This window comes from Geotrypetes seraphini, chromosome 9, assembly GCF_902459505.1.
Source record: "Geotrypetes seraphini chromosome 9, aGeoSer1.1, whole genome shotgun sequence".
Taxonomy (NCBI): domain Eukaryota; kingdom Metazoa; phylum Chordata; class Amphibia; order Gymnophiona; family Dermophiidae; genus Geotrypetes; species Geotrypetes seraphini.
The window spans coordinates 54818458-54834506 of record NC_047092.1 but is presented as its reverse complement, the minus strand read 5'-3'; the positions used below and the strand labels follow the sequence as shown (position 1 = coordinate 54834506).

The 16049-nt window shown below is 45.5% G+C and overlaps 1 protein-coding gene across 14 annotated transcripts in view; it reads left to right on the top strand.

Annotated features, from left to right (window-relative positions):
* The first annotated feature begins 248 nt into the window (after positions 1 to 248).
* Positions 249 to 16049, top strand: part of FOXP2 (forkhead box P2) — a 979918-nt gene continuing 964117 nt past the window's right edge. For 9 of the 14 annotated variants that reach the window (XR_004540577.1, XR_004540578.1, XM_033957711.1 and 6 more), the window contains exon 1: positions 251 to 714. The gene's annotated coding sequence lies outside the window, so the exon portion shown is untranslated. The other 5 variants (XM_033957714.1, XM_033957713.1, XM_033957740.1 and 2 more) reach the window with 4 other exon arrangements.

Genomic DNA, 16049 nt, shown 5'->3' with positions numbered 1-16049 from the left:
CAACATAAGGGTTTTGTTTTCCCGTCTGTTAAACTCGGAGAGCAAAGATGAAGAAATAACTTTCCCCCAAAATATATATATATATATATTTTTTTTTTACGTGTTTGTTAACATAGCAGCAGGTGGATGTGACGTCGCATAGGACGCTTCACACCAAACCATAACAATGTCCTACTCCGCGCTACCCTTTCTTTAATTTGGTCCCTATTGACAATTTAGTTCCCGCATACACACTTTATAACCAGCCTGCCATCTCCACCCTCCCCCGACCACAAAATCCGGTTTTCGAAAGATGCTTCTAGTTATGTGAAATTTCTTTCACTTTTCTGGCGCCTAAAAGTAGCTGGCCTGTACACAATTTTGTGTTGTTACTATTACATCGCCAGTGAAACTCGCGGGCGGGCACGCACGCACTCTTCACTCACGAGAGAGCGCGAGATATACTCCCCTCACAGACGCACAGAAATAGCGCTAGTGCTGCCTGGAAACCCTCCAGCCTGGCCCGCGGAGGGACATACGGTTTCTAAACCTGTGTAGTCCAACTCTCTCGTTCTAGTGTTGTGCGTCTTATTACTATTTAATGTTTAATTTGTGTGTGTGACAGTGGTTGAGGCGCTGTAGTCGGCACAGTCCAGTCGGGCTGAAGGCTTTCGTGGTTCCCCGTACTCGCCAAGCGAGTTAAGGGGGGGGAGGGTCTCTACGGTCTCGTGTTTGGTAAGTTCAGCGGTCGCCTTCTTGCCTTGCTTTTTCCTCTTCAGCTCGCTTTTCTTCCAGTGAGAGTTTGGAGTGGGCGGAAATGGGACGGAGGTCTTTCCTCTGATTTGTAGGCTTGAGTCTGCCGGTGTGAAAGACATGGGCTTTACGTTCCTGGTAATGATATTAACAATATTTTTGACCATTTAATTAAGCTTTTAGGATATTTGAGAGGAGGAGCAGGACCTTTATTATCTGCAATCACACTCTTGCCTATTAAACAGATCGGTCCTAAACTTCATAGCTTCCTTCTGCTTATCGCTACAGATGCTGGCAAACGGTTTTCTGTGCAGTATTTTACATAACAACAATATTCTCCAGCATCGGCAGACTAGTACTCAAAGCAGGAGAAAAACCAGCAGAAGGGCCCACGTGGAAGAGCTTCGGTTGTTACTTATTTTTTGTGATTTTAGGAATTTGTTAAACGAATTCTCTGAGTAAAACCTGTCCAAGTTTGTGCTCTGGATAATTGCGGACACGTGTGCTATGCAAGGGCTGTCTGATGCTGATCTTTTGATTACCCTGCGAGTGTTGTCGCTGCCTTTCCCCAGCCCCAGCAGCGCGTGGATTGCTGGAAGAGCTTAGAAAGCTGCCACCCGGCCTGTCTGGCCAACTTGAGTTACTGCACAGCTGATCTCATACCTTGCAATCTCACTTGTCTAGTATCTAGAGAATTGGAAATCACTAACTTTATACAGACCGTTTAGCAAAAAAAAAAAAAAAAATCCAAACAATTACAAAATATAATTGTCTGTTTCATAAGTTGAAATGCATTTACGGTAGGGAGTGCTATTTCAGATTCGAAAGTAATCCAACACAGGATGATGTGCTGAAAGCGAATTTTGAGATCCTTGCAAGTAGTTTAAGCTTGCAAAATTCATTGTGGATTGGATTTGTGATATACATGTTTATAAAGAGCAAATGCTTTCCCAGAATTATAGTAAATTCCAAGTTGTCCAAATCAGACGAGACGTATATTGTATATTTTCTGGTTGTATTTTAAATTTAAATCTGTAGGTTATATATTTTATATTAAAATAAGTTAATAAGGAATATTGACAACCAATAAGTAAATACCTAGCATAGAGCAAAATTAAACAGCAAGTTTTGCAGTTTTTGTTTACTTGAAAGTTTGTTAGGATTAAGAGGATTAAAATGCACAAATACTTCTCTTGTTATTCTATGCCACTCTCCCAGGGGAGCTCAGAACAGTTTACATGAATTTATTTAGGTACTCAAACATTTTTCCTGTCCGGGCAGGTTCACAATCTATCTAATGTATGGGAAGGAGGGGGGGAATTAATTGCTACACACACCAAAGTCTCTGATTGTTGCTAAACCGACTCACCATGTGGTTTTCCGTACAAATGCTCATTTTCCGACTCAGCCATTCAAATAAGGTAATTAATATTAGAACCCATGCAAACTAGACAACTGATGAATGTACGAAAAATAATGATCACTTCTACCAACCTGAAAAACCAGCAGGTCTGCCTGTTTTTATCATTTTTTTTCTATGACCACAAAATGTGGCCCATAAAAAAAATGCCATGCTGCCAAACCCGGAACCAGAATGGAAGCAGGAGGGATGCCCACTGTGACCCCCCCACCAGCCAAAATGGGCAGGAAGGATGCCCACTACCTCCTGACATCGTGCATCTCCCCTGCACTGACCTCCCCTGCAAGCTTCCCCCCCAACTGACTCCTCCCCTCCCCCATTCACCTTAAAAAAAAAAATTGGCAGGAGGGATGCCCCCAAACCTCTCCCATACCTGGAAATTAAGTTGAGAGCAAGAGGAATGCACAGTCCCTCCTGCTCCTGAGGCCTGTCATTCCAAAATGGCAGGCCTTCCTTTTCTTGGGATGCATAGGGAGGGGCCTAAGGCCCTGATTGGCTTTGGCTCAGACAGGGCTCCCAGGGGAGGGCCTTAGGCATCTGAACCAATCAGGGCCTTAGGCTCCTACCTTGGTATCCAGAGACACAGAGGGAGGAGCCTAAGGCCCTGATTGGTTCAGATTGCTTTTCAAAACTTATATCCTAGACCACAGTTCTTCAACCGCCGGTCTGCGGACTGGTGCCGGTCCGCAAAAAAATCTTGCTGGTCCGCGAAGGATTCGGTCCCCGCCGCAACGAAAGGCCGGCGTCAGCTGACTTGCAACTTCCTGTTGCAGTCGCCATGCCGGGACTCCTGCCTTCCACCGCGTTTGCCTCCTGCCTTGTCTCCGCACCTCCAGACCACCAGCGGCAGCTCTGTGTGCTTTTAACTTCGGCACAGAGCTGCCCCTAAATAGTAGTTTAGCGCGGTTTCATGAGGCAGCCTCGGGACCTTTGCTAGGCCGGCCCACATCACATCATCGAAGCGGGCCGGCCTAGCAAAGGCCCCGAGGCTGCCTCATGAAACCGCGCTAAACTACTGCTTAGGGGCAGCTCTGTGCCGAAGTTAAAAGCACACAGAGCTGCCGCTGGTGGTCTGGACTCTTGGGCCGCTGAAGGAGGGCAAAGAGCAGCTGTCCTGGAGGTTTCCCTTCCTCTCGCCTTTGCAGGTCCCTTTTTTTTTTCCTTCAAACGGCAACGGGCCCCAGCATCGACCTCATTGTTCCTTGCAAGCGGTTCTGCTCAGCCAAAGCTTCCCCTCTGACATGAGCCACCCTCAGGGGAAAGAAAGTGACCTGCAAAGGTAAGGGGAAGGGGGGCAGATGATGGAAGTTGAGGGGGGGGAGAGAGAGAAGGGGCAGATGATGGAATGGAGGAGATGAGAGAGAGAAGGGGACAGATGATGGAAGTGAGAAGAAGGGAGAGAGCAGAAGGCAGATGGATGTCAGTTGAGAGGGGAGAGCAGATGCTGAATGGAAGTGGGGAAAGAACACATACTGGATGGAAGGAGGAGATAAATAAAGGGGGAAGAAAATAATAAGATAATGGAGGGGTGAGGGAAAGGGGTGACAAGCTGTGGGTAGACACGGTGAAAAGAGGGAAACAGGACTAAATAGTAAGAAAGAATTTAATTTAGATGGAGGCAGAAAATAGAGAAGGAAGACCAGAGAAGAAAAGGGAAGAGAGAGCAGAGAACGATATCAGATCTGAGTGGAGGAAATGAGAAGAGAGAGATGCTAAAAACCACAGGGGGGAGGGAAGGACAGAGATGCCAGACCATGAGGGGAACAGAAGGAAGATGATGGAAGCCAGACCAAATTGGGGGGGGGGGGGTGGTTTGGGGGGCAGGAGGAGAGATGGCAGGGAAAGACAGACAGTGAATGGAAGGGGCAGTTGCTGGACTGAAGAGACCGAGAAGGTTATCATGACGCTGTACTGGGCCATGGTACGCCCTCACCTGGAGTACTGCGTCCAGCACTGGTCACCGTACATGAAGAAGGACACGGTACTACTCGAAAGGGTCCAGAGAAGAGCGACTAAAATGGTTAAGGGGCTGGAAGAGTTGCCGTACAGCGAAAGATTAGAGAAACTGGGCCTCTTCTCCCTTGAGCAGAGGAGATTGAGAGGGGACATGATAGAAACATTCAAGGTACTGAAGGGAATAGACTTAGTAGCTAAGGACAGGTTGTTCACCCTCTGCAAGGCAGGGAAAATGAGAGGGCACTCTCTAAAGTTGAAAGGGGATAGATTCCGTACAAACGTAAGGAAGTTTTGTGGTAGAAAGCTAGAACGCTCTTCCAGAGGCTGTTATAGGGGAAAACACCCTCCAAGGATTCAAGACAGTTAGACAAGTTCCTGCTGAACAAGAACGTGCGCTGGTAGGGCTAGTCTCAGTTAGGGTGCTGGTCTTAGACCAGAGGGCCGCCGCGTGAGCGGACTGCTGGTCATGATGGACCTCTGGTCTGACCCAGCAGTGGCAATTCTTATGTTCTTATGTTCTTAGGGCAGACACTGGCTGGAAGAGAGTGAAAAGGCAATGAAAACAGAAATCAGAGATGACAAAAGGTAGAAAAAAATAATTTTATTTCTTGCTTGTGATTCAAATATATCAGATTTGAAATATGTATCTTGCTAGACATAACTGGGGAGTGCAAAGCCCAGGCAGTGCTTCTTTAGCTTCCAGCTGTCTTAGGGCTCTCTCTGACCAGTTCCACTCCCCTAACACCATTCCTGTCATGTGTGACTGTGGTATTCTGTTACATGATATTTGTGTAGCATTCTGTAATAATTTGGCTTATTCAGTTTTCTTGATAGTAGAGAGGATATATGTGAAGGGAAGGGGAGACAGGGGTTTTGTTGATTTTTTGCCCTGTATTATTTGTATTTATAAAATGACAATTGTATAGAATATTTTTTCTTTTTATACTTTAATAAAATATGTTCAATATAAAATCATAACTATTTGAGGCTTGTGCGGATGGGATCAGATGGTTTGTGGGACTGACCTCGCGGGGACGGGGCGGCGTCTTAGTAGTCTTAGTAGTTTGCCGGTCCACGAAATAATTATTTTATTTCCGCCGGTCCATAGGTGTAAAAAGGTTGAAGAACACTGTCCTAGACATTTTGTTAAGCTTTTTATCTGCAATGCATCCAGAGTTTAAGTGGTCGTGTTGGGAGGAGTGTTATGGGCAGACTTAGGTTGTGCTTAATGCTTGGATGTCTTGCGGCGATAATCTAACATTTCCCTGTCCAACAGCAGATGAATCCAGACGGATGGTTATGTCCATCTACCAGCAGGCGGAGATCGAGAGCACTGAGCAGCACAAGATGTATTTATTGTATTTCCCTTAAAATAAGATCTACCCCCAAAATAAGACCTAGTTAAGATCGACCACCGAAGCCTCACTGACTCCATCCCTGACACTAGCACTGCCCAATTTGCCTGTCATCTCTCCCTTCCTCTCCTCCACCCCAACTTTTCCTATTTTCTTTCACCCTCCCCCCCATGTGCAGCATCTTTCCTCACCTCTTTCCCATCCCCTTGTGCAGCAGCTCTGAGGCCTCCAAAAAGAGCGGCAGTGCTCTGAACGGGTCTTCCCTCTGCAGCGTCTTTCTATCCCTCCCCCCATTCCTCTGTGCAGAGGAACCCCACCGATTCTCCCACCATGAGCCTGACATACCTCCTCTCTGACGCCTCCAAAACAGAGGCAGCTGCTTCGTGGCCTTCCCTCTGCTGCATCACTGATAACATCAAAGCGCCTCACCCTGTACATTGGATCAACATCGCAGAAGATCCAAAAATATTTCTTGACATTTTCCTTGACACAGTAAGATACTCCTTGACCACCTCGACGTCATATTGCATAGATCCTTGTCTCCACAGCATGATATTGAAGGTTGTGATTCAGATCTATCCAACCATTCTTCTTCTGAATTCCCTGAACTCTCAGCTGCAGAATCATATGAGCTCTCTTCAGATCCATCTCTTCTTCTACCTTGCAGGAAATCTTTACCCTGTTAAATCAGGCAAATGGGTCAAACCCTCTCAGTTAAGCTGGAGTCAGAATCTGAGCCAAGAGCTGAACTTTTTGATGCTGTAGACTAGGGTGTAGTCACATTAAAGGGCTGAAATCTAAAACACAGGCTAAGTTGCGGGCCAGACCCCACCTAATCTCCAACCCAGACCCCGCCCTCATAATAGTACTAATTGTAATACCGTTTATTTTTTCATTTATTTTTCATATATATACACACAATATAATCATATTAATAACACATAATGGTTAACCACAAAATTAAACAACACAAAGCACACTGTAAGCTTCTCAACATTCATTCCTACCGGCACACAGATAACCCCTATGCAAATACGATACCACAAACTAAAAGTACTAATATATTCAAACGAAACCCTAACATTCAAGACTGCATGCAGTACAACCTCAGAAAAATAGAAACAAATGCATTTTCTTCCTGAACAGTGCAAAATATAGATAGCAGGTGCAAATTCTCAAAATTGACATAATTCAATCACTAAATTTTAAAATAAAATTATTTCCCCTATCTTTGTTGTCTGGTGATTTTGTTTTCCAAACCACCTTTTCCCAATCTCTGGCTCTTAACTGTGTATCCAGGGCCACCTTATCCATTTGCCGGCCAGAAGATAAAACATCTACCTCACTCCTCTCCCACCATCATGTCCAATAATTATCTATCCCTCCCTCTGCCCAACAATTCTCCTTTTTCTTCATCTCCTCATGTGTACCATCTCTTTCCCTTTTTCAGACACCCAATTATTCCTTTCTATTCCCTCCCTCACCTCAGCATCTCTTTCCCTCACTTGCTCCATTCTTCCATTCTATGGCTCATGCTCCCCTCTCCTCTTCATTCTATGTCCCAAGTTTATACACCCTCCCTCCCTCCTTCCTTCTATCATTTGTATCTTTCTCAGGTCCCAACATGGCCCTTTACCTCCATTCTGTGCCTTAACTAGGTGCCTCCCTCCGGCGGGTGTTTACCTTCTGGCCGGCTCCCTCCTCCTCACTGCCGCAGTCGTTTCTGTGCACAAAGCCATGGGCGGCGGCTCCTACGTGCGTCCTGTGCCTGAACCGGAAATTTTCTCTCTGATGGCACAATGTCAGAGAAAAGTCTTCTGGATGAGGTGTGGGATGTGTGAGGAGCCACCGCCGCCGCCTGCGGCTTTGTGCACAAATGACTACTGCAGTGAGGAGGGACCCGGCCAGAAGATAAAACATCCGAAGATGGCAATGAGGGAAACGCCGCATCGTCCTCAAGCACAGTCACTGCAGGCCACATAAAATGGCCAGGTGGGCCAGATTTGGCCCGCGGGCCTTGTGTTTGACACCTGTGCTCTAGACTATAAACAGATACCAAAGGACTGTCTCAAATTCCCATTCCATAACCTTTTAAAGGATAGAGTGTTAATTGGGAGACACCATTATAGGTCCCAGTTAGAGTCTCTTTACAGTCTTGCCCAGGTTTTGACAAGCTTCAACTGCGTCACTAGTCACTTTTGGTAGAATCCGCTCTGAAAAAAGCCAGCAAGTCCAGAACATGTGCTAGTACCCCTATAGGCAGGAAGGGAAGGACATTGGATAAATATGGCTGTTGTTTATTTCAGAAGTCAATACTAACCAGCTGCATTTTGAGCTATAACCTTCTATATGAAGTCAGTTCATAGTTTGTCACATTATGAACAATAAATCCCAGATGACCAATTATTCAATTTCCAGCATATTACCGATGACCTCAAAACCCTTAAGTACATGATCAGATCTGATTTTGTTGCCTTTGATGTCACCTCCCAGAATGTCAGCTTTATTGATTGCCAATGAGCAGGAAAGTCTAGCCAATATTCCCTGCTTAGGTGATGAGCTCTTTGGGGAAAAATTGAGGAAGCCACTCAGATCACTAGATATGAATAATCCATGTCCACACTTTTCTCTACTAGACCTTTCAAATCTCACATTACCAAACAATTGTATAATCCCAAGCGCTCCTCCTTATTCTGAGCTTTGGAATAACTTTCATGTCCAGCTGCATAATTTGGGCTTATTCCAATTATTTCAAAAACTTCTGAAAACGTGGCTATTTTCAAAAATGTAATTTCCACTACTCTCTATATCAGTGTTTTTCAACCTTTTTATACCTATGGACTGGCAGAAATAAAAGAATTATTCTGTGGACCAGCGGTTGAAGAACAATGGGCTAAGTTGTGGCCCAGACCACGCCCATGTCTACCCAATCTCCACCCCAGACCCCGCCCCCATAATAGTACTAATTGTAGCACTATTTTTTCCATTCATTTTTCACAGATACACAATATAATCTTATTAACAACACATAATGGTTAACCACAAAATTAAATTACACAAAGCATACTGACAGCAGATGTAAATTCTCAAAATTGACATCATTCAATCACTAAATTCAAAAATAAAATCATTCCCCCCTACTTTTTTTGTCTCCCTCCCTCCCTCCATGCTATGCCTTACCTTCTGGCTTGCTCCCGCCTGGCCATTTTATGCCGCCCCCGGTATTATCTTCAGGCCGGCTCCCTCTTCCTCACTGATGCAGTGAACAAAGCTGCAGGCAGCAGCTCCTTGCGTGTCCCGTGCCTCATCTGGAAGCCTTCCCTCTGACGTTGCAACGTCAAGAGAGAAGTCTTCCGGTTCAGGTGCAGGATGTGCGTAGGAGCCACTGCCCGTGGCTTTGTGCACTGAATCGGTGAGGAAGAGGGAACTGGCTCGAAGATAACACCGCATCGGTCGCACCGTGGACCGGCAGTTGAAGAACAATCTCACAAAACATCTCAATTGTTCGTCTCTTTTGATCCTAACAGGTTGGCCCTACCGGTATCCAAAAGATCTATTTTTTTCATGTTTGGCAGCTTGAATCGCCTTCTGTTATGCTCAGGCTCAACTTCAACTAGTCGTATCACAGCGCACAAGATCTGAGCTATGGCAACTTCAGTTGCTTTCCTTCATTCCACTCCTATTGATGAAATCTATAAAGCTGCTATTTGGCCCTCAGTTCATACATTTCCATCTCACAACTGTCTGGAATCTTATTCCAGACGGGATGGTCACTTCGGCCAAGCAGTATTTCAAAATTTATTTTCTTAATGGCCAACTCTCCCACTATCCCATTTTTAGTTAGCTTGGAGATCACCCACATGTGAAAATATGCTGCCTGCTTGTCCTGGTATAAAGCACTGTTACTTACCGTAACATGTGTTATCTAGGGTCAGCAGGCAGATAATCTCACAACCCTCCCACCTCCACTTTTGGCACAAATTTGCTGGCGTTGGCCATCTTGGATTTTAAACTTTTTTTTTTTTTTTTTCTAAAGCCTCTGTCTGCCTCAAACCCCCTCGATTTTGCTTTAAATTGATAGGGATGGACCCCTCAGTCTTTATATCCCTGTATCATGCCAGATTTGTGCTGGATGGTTGGCCGAAAAGTGTCCTTGTACTGTGTGCCCTGGGGCATGTGGGGGAGTTGCAAGAGCCTTGGCCTCAGCCTCTGAGTCCTTCAGAGCTGGGGATCTAGAGCAGGCTCGATCCCAGGGGAAGAGGCCCTTGTCAAAGCACTCCAAAGGAGATTTGGTGAAGCGCAAATGCATGAATGTTGCAGAGACCTGGAGGACCTTTAGGGAGTTCCAGCCAGGTTCATCGAGGACCCCTGTGCAATGTTTCACCCCATATTTTATGAGCCTGATGTGGAATGCTTATTTAAACTGCTGGGGTCCGTCCCCCAGCATCTGCTGAAAGCATGACAGTTGTGGCACCAGGGGTTGGTCCTCATCCTTTGCCATGTGCAGACAAGGACCCAGAGCTGGACCAGGAGGTCAAGTGTGACATCAACTGAGAGATTGGAAGGTCCGATTCCATGTCCTTATTGTCTCAGGATGCAATTTCCCTAGTAGTCTGGTTCTCTGCTCGAGACCAGTGGAAAGGAATCGGTGGTGGCCCTGGACCAGGAGAAGACCCCATATTGTATCGGCTGTTCAAGGCATCAGCGCTCCTGGGGTAGTAGCTAATTCTTGTGTGAATTGCAGCTGGAATTTCCAGCAGCTTGCATGTCACAGTGACTTCAAACTCAGTGACTTCAAACTCAGTGACTTCAAACATATTCTTTCCTTCACAACCTGACATCACAAAGCTAGTCATTGACTACTGAGAATCTCCAGGGGGGGGTCTCTGCTAGTGGCCAAGCTTTACCCCATGGCTCTGAATTTTCAACAGCTGTTTGTGTGTCGAAAGTGGATTCGCTGGTAGCACAGGTTACCAAGTGGACTTCTTGCCCATGAAGGTAGTGTAATTTGAAGGATACTTGGGATCTCAAGGTTGATGTGGTTCTCAAGGGGCAATTTGAAGCTCTAGCCTTAGAAATTAATGCACCAACCACAGCGTCCATTGTGGCACATGCTTGCCATCCTTGGCTAGCTTTGGTTCTGGTCTCCCGGGAAGATGAGGACCCTCAGACGATCCTTTCTGGGGTGAATTATATAGCAGATGCTCTGTATGACATCATAAAAGTCATGAGCAAGTGTCTGCCAATTCTATCCCCATTTAGTGGATGCTCTGGATCAGACAATGGGCAGGAGATTCGGCTTCTAAAGTCACCCTCATCAAGGCTTCACTTCAAGGGGCAGATACTATTTGGAAAGGGTCTGGATGGCCTGATGGCTACTGTTATGGACTGTCGCCCTAAGGCCTTGCTGGACAGCAGAGCCCAGGCATTTTGGAGCTTGGGTTGTGGGAATTTGAGGTTCTCAAAGATTCTGATCTTAACACGGGAGGTCTAACAATGCAGAAGTCCTATCGGGGGTCATGATAGAGGTTCAGTGGGGGCAGAAGACAGGAAGCCTCTGGCTCTTGCTCCTCTCCAGCCTTCAAAAGAAAGTGCAGTGGGTGCAGGTCAGCGGCTGCGTGCCCCTTCCCCCTAGATAGAGGGCAAGCTATTGGCTTACTGAATGATCTTAGCACAAATAAGTGCAGATCGTTGGGTCCTGGAGGTTGTTAAAAAAGGTTACAAGGTTAATTTCTGCGTCTCCCTTCTGGACCTCTTTGTAGATTCCCTGGCTGGCCTGCTGGAGAGAGCCCTTGGAGCTGGGCAGTGGTGCAAAGACTCTGGATCTTCGTGCCATAGTGCCAGTTCTGGATGAAGATTCGGGCTTGTGCAGATACTTTATAGTGTCAAAGAGACTCAGATGATTGGTGGCCAATTCTGGACCTCAAGTCGATCAATGATGTGCTGAAAGTTCTTCTGCATGGAGACCGTTCGGTCAGTCATTGTAGCGGTGGCACCCTGGGGAATTTCTTGCCTCCCTCAATTTGAAGGAAGCCTATCTCCACGTTTCCAGTTTTCTAGCTCACAGGAGGTACTTGCAGTTCCATGGACTGGAGCAGCATTTCCAATTTTCTGCTCTCCCCTTTGTCCTTGCCACCGCACCTCGCACCTTTACCAAGGTGATTGAGGTGGTAGCAGAACACCTGTGCAAGGCAGGGATCCAAGTACACTCATATTTGGACGATTGGCTGATCAGGGCCTCATCCAAGGAAGAGGGCAAACTGGCAGTCTTGAGAGTGGCCCAATTCCTGCAGGACTTGGGATGGATAGTCAACTTCAAGAAGTCACTTAGAGCTGACCCAGTGCTTGGAGTACCTAGGAGTTCTGTTCAGCATGGCTGTAGGCCAGGATTTTCTTCCAGAGCCATGCAGACAGAGGCTCCAGAAAAGATATTGGACCTACTACTAAGTCTGTCTCCGACCGCATGGTATTATCTGCAGGTCCTGGGCTCAATGGTGGCAGCCATAGAGGTGGTCCCAGGCTTCGTACAATTCCACTGTCTTTTTCCTATCACGTATGGATTACTGCAATATACTTTTCATCGGCCTAGCAGCAAAACACCTGCACAAACTACAAAGAGTCCAAAATATAGTGATCCACCTCCTAAAGAACCTCTACATCCATGACCACATCTCTCCTGCCCTACACTCAGCACACTGGCAACCCATAAACAAACGTGGAATATTCGAGAGCCTCGTGCTAGCCCAGAAAGACTTCTATCAGAGGGTGCCAGGCTGCATATCAACAAAACTAACTCCCTACATACCCAGACAGCCTCTTTGCTCTAAGGATAAAAAACTACTTAACATACCTCCAGGATGTTTGTTACCCTTTGAAAATGCTCGCAAATGATCCTTAACCCACTTCCTACCAAAACTGTGGAACCTTTTACCCACACTTATCGGAGCACTGGAAAACATGATGGATTCAGGAAAGCAGTTACTACCTTCCAACACCCCAACTACAGCCTTCCTACCTCCTACCCGCTGATGTGGACTAAGAAACAAGCGCGCACTCATCCACATTTGCCCATGAATGACACTACAGTCCATAAGCTACAGCAGTGTCTCTCAAACTTTCTAGAGCCGGGACATACTAAAGGTACTGGCCATGGCTTGAGGTACCCAGAAGTGTGCGGATGTCGCTGTGATAGCATCACGCATATCAATGGACATCATCACGTCAAATCTGCACATGTGCAGAGGCCTTCCAATGGGCCCTGGGACGCTAGTAGGAGGTGCCAGCAGGGAATAGGGCCGGAGAGAAGTAGAGGCACTGGTGCCAGCTGATTGCCTACAGCAGTGTTTCTCAACTACTTCAAGCTAAGTACCCACTAAGTCTAACAAATATCCACTGAGTACCCCAACCATAGACCTCTCTAGGCCTACCCAAGCTCTGCCCCAGATCCCATCCCCTTTACTAATTGTAATGCAATTTTTTCCATTCATTTTTCATATACACAGCAGATATAAATTCTCAAAACTGACACATTTCAATCACTATATTGAAAATAAAATCATTTTACCTACTGTTGATCCTCTTCAGGCTGTTGTAATTAGCTTTAAAGGTGAGACTGGGAGGCCAGGGGAGAAGTCGGAGGACGCTAGAGAGAAGGGGAAACACGCAGGCCTTCGGCAAATTGGGCAGCGCTGGCGCTGTACCGCGTAGGGAAGTCAGCTGGCAGGCGCCTCTCTTCCTCCTCAGAGTGCTGTGGCACACTTGGAATCTCAGGAGGCACACTAGTGTGCCTCGGCCCACAGTTTGAGATACCCTGAGCTACAGCATCAGACAGTTGATAGACTAAGCTACCTGATAATTTGATCTTTATCTGCTTTATCCCCTTGCCCCCAAATTGTTACCCTAATATATATTCTGTTCCTTCAGTGTGTAACTGTACTCCTTGCCTGTGAAAAAATATAATTGAAGATATGCTGATGAATATGATATTTATTTATTCAATTTTCTATACCGTTCTCCCAAGGAAGCTCAGAATATTTTACATGAATTTATTCAGGTACTCAAGCATTTTTCCCTGTCTGTCCCGGCGGGCTCACAATTTATCTAATGTACCTGGGGCAATGGAGGGATTAAGTGACTTGCCCAGGGTTACAAGGAGCAGTGTGGGTTTGAACCCACAACCTCAGGGTAGCTTTAACCACTGCGCCAGATTTGATGGTTTACACACACATTTTTTTTTAGATATACATGCAATATAAAAAAGACATGAGATAAATTTGATAGCATGAAATGTGTTTTTTTTTTTTTTTTTTAACTTTATTCAAATTTCAAAATTTAAGCAAGTAAGTATTACTTGAATACAGATTAGAAATAAAGAATCCCAATGTATAGCACAAAGCATTATAAGAAATCATAATTAATTATTTAGTCCACAAATTGGGGTGATCTAAGAACAGAAAATAACAATAAAGAAATATATATAAATTTTAAGGACAGCTTAGGAAGACATAATGAAAACCCCCGAGATCTGGTTCATTACACTGCGGATGACGCTATTGGATCAATCATCACTCACCCCCATCCCCATAATAAATTTCAACAATTGCTTTGGCTCAAAAAACAGAAAAATTTTTCCCCTCTAGTGAAACACAGCACTTTGCAGGAAATTTCAAAATGAAAGATGCACCCAAAGCTTGAACCCTGGGTTTGTAAACCCAAAAAATCTTCTCTTCTGTGCCACTTGAGATATATCTGGAAAGACATGAATTGTCGAACCGAAAAATGTATCATTCATATGTCTAAAGTAAGTTTGAAAAATTAAATCTCTATTGAGCCGCAAGGCAATTGTCACTGTGAGAGTAGATTTTTCAGTTATTACCGTACTTCTAGTGAGTTCTCCAAAATATTTGTCAAATTCATGCCACCTTTTTCCATTTCTACTACTTCAATAGGGGTTGAACTATCCTGTTTCTTCCACAAGGAAATATATTGAGCCCCATCTATTGGTGGTAAACTTTCCGTTGGTATCACCAAAGTCTTTCAAATATCTCCAAACCATTTTCACTGCAGATGTTTATTGAAGATTTAGGAAAATTTAACAACCTTAAGTTATTTCTTCTCTGCTTATTTTACATATACCGTTTTTTCACGCATATAACGCTCACACGTGTACAACGCGCACATGGGTATAGTGCGCAGGAAAAAGGAATTTATGTAAGAAAATTTTGGTATAGCACGCCCACACGTATACCGCGCATACTCCTCATTGAACTTTCATAATCCATGCCAGCGTTTAAGTCCTATTTATCTAACTGTTGCTTCGTATGCAAAATGACTTCACAAGAAATATTAGCTGAGCTAGTTTAACTATCAGCAAATGCCGCCAGCAGGGAATTTACCAATGAAGTAATTTTGTTTCCCAGGTTTTCTATTGTAATGCCTATTCTATTGTGATGCGGTGTTTTCTGTCTTGCTGGCGCCCTCCTCCATCTTCCTGCATCGTTCGCTGAAAGCCGCGGGCAGCGGAACCTATGTGCCTCTTGCGGCTCACCCAGAAGTGTTCCTCTGATGTCACGACGTCAGAGGGAACGCTTCCCAGCCACAGGAGGCGCATGGAAGCCGCTGCTGCGGCTTTCAGCAAACGATGCAGGAAGATGGAGGAGGGCGCCAGCAAGACAGAAAACAATTGTATAACGCGCTCACGCATAACGCACATTGTTATGCGCGGTTTGTAAAATCTTGTTTAATGCGCGCGCGGGCAGCGGAACCTATGTGCCTCTTGCGGCTCACCCAGAAGTGTTCCTCTGACGTCACGACGTCAGAGGGAACGCTTCCCAGCCGCAGGAGGCGCATGGAAGCCGCTGCTGCGGCTTTCAGCGAACGCTGCAGGAAGTTGGAGGAGGGCGCCAGCAAGACAGAAAACAATTGTATAACGCGCTCTCGCATAACGCACATTGTTATGCGCGGTTTGTAAAATCTTGTTTAATGCGCGCGTTATATGCGTGAAAATACGGTACTCCAGCTTTTTCTGAATAAAAGATCTTTCTTTAACAATCTCCATTACTAAAGTCTTTATTTTATTAATCTGTTCTTCGTCTCTTTATATTCTCACTTTGTTCTCTTAACATTTCCCTGGGAGCTAATAGAGGCACAATCGGAACGTACCATAGATACTGCCTTTTTAGATTGGAGTCCATGATTACCATAGTTTTCCACAGTTCATCCATATTTACCACTGCAGGCTTAACTAACTCTCCAAAGTATTCGTTGTTACTCACGGAAGCCTACTTCTTACCAGTCTCTATATTGAGTGCCTTTGTCTGGGCACCAGCGGGGACTCTCTCCATTGATAACTGTCCTCCAACTGCTTCTCCAGGGCTCAATAGTTGCGCCTCTTCTCGAGTGAACTGAGTTGCCTCTCTCTCTCTTCCGGGTTTGAGAGGAGCCTGTCCCTGGATCGGGCTAAGGGAAACCCGATCAAAATTAAGGTTCGGCACAGAGTTTGGCATTTCTCCAAAAGTCGGGAATGTCTCCCTCGATTGGCATGTCAGTCCCACATCCAGCATCATCTGTACCAGATTTTTGGAGGT